At 33.7% G+C, this 5,458-nt stretch overlaps 1 long non-coding RNA gene across 1 annotated transcript; it reads right to left on the reverse strand.

Moving 5' to 3' along the window:
* Positions 1-3,455: 3,455 nt before the first annotated feature.
* On the reverse strand, positions 3,456-4,604 carry LOC130657157 (uncharacterized). The gene is made up of 2 exons (XR_008985072.1): positions 4,474-4,604; positions 3,456-3,654 (listed from the first exon to the last, which is right to left on the reverse strand). It is a non-coding gene; the product is annotated as an uncharacterized LOC130657157 (long non-coding RNA).
* Positions 4,605-5,458: the final 854 nt, after the last annotated feature.

Here is a 5,458-nt window from a genome sequence, read left to right on the forward strand (position 1 = left end):
TGCAATCTGTGAGAATGTTTAAAACGAAATTCTGTATTGTTAACATTTTTGCACTTCTTAATTGGTAACAGCTCATATTGCAAAGGCACGTTAAAGTGGTTGCACAATCCTTAGAAAGATAGGGGAATGATTTTGATGTTTTGCTCAGTTACTTGATGCAAAAAATTTGAAATTTAACGCAAATATATTCAAATTTAATGACGCAAACAGCTAAATTTAATATTTCTCCGGTGTATTTTTTTCTACGTAAGAAGCACAAATCACTTAAAATCTTCTCTCATATTTGGACAATTTTGTATTTGATACCAAGTAACAAACAAACTTTCAAACAATTAATCCAAGGGTTTAAAAATATGAAAGACACTATATAGCATCACTGGTAAGGTTCGACTAGATAAATTTTCGTGAAGTTATTTTTTTGAAACTTTGGCTAATCATAGCCTTCAACAGACACCTAAAGGCATCTACTGTGCAAGGCCAAGAATAACATTTCTTTTTCTTGCAACTTTTTTCATACTGTGTATAAGTTAGGAGGCGGGATTAGAAAGAGAAAAAGGAAGAAAAAAATATTTAAAGAAACACCTGGATTTTTTAAAAAAACAATAAAAGGTTATATGCACGAATATAATATTATGGCGGAGTATGGCGGATTTTTATTGATTTACAATGGCTTATGATAAATTCATGAGAAATTCAGCGAAAACTTTGATGAAAGCCAAATTAAATGCATTCCTAAAATGCCATTTAAGGCAATCACCATACCATAAAACTATATGCACTTTATATGAATTAGTATGAAGTGTCTGAAAAGGTGAATTATATAATTTTTCTCATTTATTCACGATGTACAGACACGATATATCATACATAAAATGCACGAAAAGCTTTAAGGCTTTCTCTTTGTTACTGAATTATCTGTTTGCAAAATTTAGAGATTTATTGTCAGTTAAAAGTCATTAGATTTGAAAATTTCTGTATTTTCGAATTTTAAATTTAATTTACATTTTAACTACATGTTGGAAAAATTACTTCCCTAATGGTACAGCATAACCTAAAATCGAATGTTGATAATTTTTTGAGAAATTATACTTTTAAACGTATTCACCTTAAGAGTATAAATTATTTACGACTAATTCTTGCAAATGTTAAGCATTTACTCTTAGTGAAAGCAAAACCAGCATTATACCTAATAAGCGTTTTAAAAACAAAGACAATGTTAAAATACAGTAACAGATTTTCGCGAGATTTAATTTTTACGAAAATTTTATTTTGCGATTTCGCAATTCGAATTTAAAAAAACAAACAAATAGCACGACTATTTATCGAATATTTGAAGCCATGGCAAATTAAGCACTTCGCGAATAGCACAAAATTTCGAGAAATAGCAAAATTTAATTCTCGCAAAAGTTTATTCCATTAAGGTAAGCAAAGAATTAAGAAACTTTGCAGTAAAAGTTTACGTTTGAAGCAGTTTTCCGACAGCGGATGGACATTTTTCATTTTCCGCCTATTATCGTAAATAACCCATGAAACAACTTTCTTTTTTGCTTTGCTACAGATAAAGTGACCTATAGTGTTAACGATTAAAAAAAAAATGGATAAAGTGGATGAACATTTGCAAATCGACGATTTAGGAAGTTTTTACCGAACCCCAGCCGTAACCGGCTCATTACCAGTTTCTTTATTTATTTTCTGCATGTTTATCAGTGTGCAGTACCTTAGTTTGTTTCAATGTGTGTTAGTACCTTTAATAAAATCTATTTCTATATTGGTAATTGTGTTAGTACAATTGCGTTCAATAAGTGTTCATGTGGGCATCCGTTTCCATGTTGTGATGTCACAGTGTATTGTTCTATTGTGTTATTTTTTAAATGTTTGTTTAATTGTCCAATAGGGACTTTTGAGTTATATATTTGTGAGGTGTGTAGTTGTTCAGTTACTGCGTGTTGTGTGTAGTGTGTAGATGTGTGTTAGCAGGTGAACTACTTAGTAAGCATAATATAGATAGCTAATTAGTAAGTTTTATATTTATATGTCAGTAAGTAAGTAAGTAATGAGAAGTTTACCGCCATCGGGGATTCCAATCTATCGGCTTGCCCTTCCTACCCTCCGACTGCAGCTATGTCACATCAGAGATACATAAAGTATTGCTCTAACCTACTTGCCTGCCTCTCAAGCACAATTGGCGATCAGTAAGTGGCGCTAATTGACTACAAGTCGAATGCGCTACTACTGCACTATCTTACCCAACTACATGGGCACTTAGTTAGGTGGTAGCCTTTATAGAGCCATTTCATCGCTCCTATAGCAAGCGAATTTTTTTGAATGATAAGCAAAAATAAACGAATTATTAATTTCTCTGGTTTTTAAGTGAGGATATCTCTCATCGAAAGAGAACGCAAATTCAGACCCAGCTTAAATTACTTTGAAAAGCCAAAATCTCACTGCTACGCCTAAGTTTGACTTTTTCAACTTTTAGAAGTAATACATTTTTGTTAATATCCTTACTCAGCATCAATGTTCTTACTACCTGTTAGCCTCTAGAAAACTCCACGGGCTCACCTGTCGCTGATATTCCGGCCCTCATATCATCTTCCATCGCACATTTTCCAGCCAAGTCCATTTCGTGCTGTTCTAACACAAAGGAGCGATGCATCAGCCATTAAAACCGCCACTGGAAGGAATGTTTTTTAATCGAACAACCTTTAAAACTCTGCCCTCCCGCATTGGAAGCGAGCATTTTATTAATGGACCAACTTGAACCGGTGACCTGCTGCTTTGGACGCGAACATTTTATTACTGGACCAACATTGAACATCAGCACGCGGTAGAAAATGCCCATTTGAAAAAAACTAATTGAAGTGTGTATCTGACAGGGTAAGAAGTAACATTGTTCTTGTGTCTTTGTTATCAACCACAGTGTGCACTGCTGCTAGGCATCTATACCAGGTTACATAACGTCTGTATATAATTTGATCAAATTGCTTCCGTTGAATATTCAGTTGATGATATAGAAGCTGGTGTATTTTTACTATCCATGAAAATAACCTAAATAAGTAGGAAGCACCTGTCAGTTGCTTTCATTTGAAAGTGAGAGCTTTTGAACATTTAGGGGTGTCACCAGTTACAGGTAAACCTGCCAATAGTACTCAGTCTACGGCTGTTAAAAATGTATGGCGTCGTTTAACGATTTCAGTGTCAAAACATCGGCACAAAACAATTTTCTTTTGGAAATTAAGAGAGTCTCATGATCTATAGAGTTAAAACAGCTGATTATATTCTCAAAAAGAATAAATCATCAGCTCCATTGTACTTATTTGATAAGTTTCATTAATCACTCGTCTAGGATTAAAGTGTTCGTGCGTATGCTGAAGTGTAATAATGACTTGTGCACATTAGGAAGTCATTTTATGTTACATTTTCTATAAATTACGTGTTATGTCTTAACAACTTTGTCTTATGACTGAAGTTGGCCGAAGTTACGGCCAAAGCTTTCGTTAAATGAAATAAATTGGATTTGCCGATTCGCCTCTGTCTTTTTTATATGTCTATTTCTGCACGAGTCATATTTTTCATCAACTTTCTATTGTTGTGTGTATTATGTTTATTATCCTACAATGCTGTGGATTTGACAGCCTTCAGAATTGTCGTTTTCTAAAGACAAAAGTTGCAACTATGTTATCTCGGACAAATATTTAAGAATTATAGATCAGCTTTAGTTTTTGTTACATGTCCTACGCTTCTGATCCTTATGTTATCGCTTAATAGTTAAATTTTGTTCCCTTTGATACCTGTGGAGTGCGTTGCTTCGTGAAAAGTCCAAAGCCTGTACTGTATGGCATTATCTGTTAATAATAAAAAGAGTCATGGCCTTTAAAACCAAGTTTCCAAAGTCCAGGCAAAAAGATATAACACATAACCTATCAAAAATATTGACTTAATTCTCACAGGAAATGACTACATGAGTGAGCCATGACAAACATTACATCAACATATGCAGTCTATACTACGTTTTTACACGTGGTCTAGTTGGTGACTGTCGATCGCATCCGGCACAGTGAAAACATAAATGATAATGATGTACAAAGTAGCAACAGATTTTTTTCATCATAAAGATTTCAGTTTACACGGATGTGATGATTACATAAATAAATAATTTAAACAGGTGCGTGTTGCGTTTAACATTTCGGTGATGGAAATTACTTAACTTTAACATTTCTTAAGGCGACCCGATATCTTTGTTGGTGTCTCAGAGTTTCTGTCAGCATATGAGTTCGGAACCACAAAATTTCCGAAAACTATTTTAAATTATGCATAAATTATAAAACATAAGCATCAACCTTTTACACATGTACTTAGATCAGATCAAATCAATTCCCTTTGTCCTGACTTAATTTTGAAGACTTTCAAAGGTACAGAAATATACAACAAGATCAAATGCAAAAAACAGACAGACCTTTTAAAGCTACCCACCTTTTTTTTCAGAATTGCTGTGTATCAAGGATAGATCAAGTAAGAAACACAAATTAAAGCCATTAAAATCGATGACGCAAAAATTTCTACCCCACCTTCTTAGACGATATCCACTGTAACAAAATCAGATCTAGATAGGCGATTTTAGAGATTCCGCCTTCGCTGACGGATATCAATTATCTATGGAGTTATATGTGGGACAATATCCGTGTATGGTTTACGTCGCATCGTAATGCTTTTCGTCGTGTCGTATCTTTCTTCGTGGCGTGGTTTTCTTTGACTCGTAATAGTTTTCGTCGTGTCGTATCTTTCTTCGTGGCGTGGTTTTCTTTGACTCGTAATAGTTTTCATGGTGTCGTATCTTTCTTCGTGGTGTGGTCTTCTTCGCAGCGTAATGGTTTTTGTCGTGGCATATTACTCATGTTGATGTGATCTCATGTTTCGTCGCGTCCTATGTCACATCGTGGGGTATTTCACTTTGTGCCGAAATAGTTATGCTTTTTTTACCCGGAATTACTAATTTCGTGAAGCTTTTACACAATATATATTTTACTTTCTTTCTAGTGGCTTTGGTGTTCCTAATGGGTAGAATTAGCTATTATTATTGTCATTTATTTCCTTTATTAAACGATACATTCTTAGCTATAGATTTAGCTAGCTATACATTTTAAGTATGCTACGCTGTATAATCTATTAGCTATTTTGTAGTTTAAATAAATCAAGTAAATCAATAAGTAAACTATCTACGCAAACATAAGTTATTACATAAAACTCTTACACAACACATAATATTTTTTCATAACTACAAATGTAAAACTAACTTAAAAATAGAATATAATTTTTAGCACTAAACTAAAGGTTTTGTTTATTTTGCTGCACTTTATTCATGTGACTTTGGATTACTTGTAAGCGCTACACGAATTGAGTAATTTCGTATTAAAAAAGCATAAAAATTTTCGCTACGAAGTAAAATACGCCAGGAAGT

Source organism: Hydractinia symbiolongicarpus, chromosome 9 (genome assembly GCF_029227915.1).
Source record: "Hydractinia symbiolongicarpus strain clone_291-10 chromosome 9, HSymV2.1, whole genome shotgun sequence".
In the NCBI taxonomy this organism is placed as follows: domain Eukaryota; kingdom Metazoa; phylum Cnidaria; class Hydrozoa; order Anthoathecata; family Hydractiniidae; genus Hydractinia; species Hydractinia symbiolongicarpus.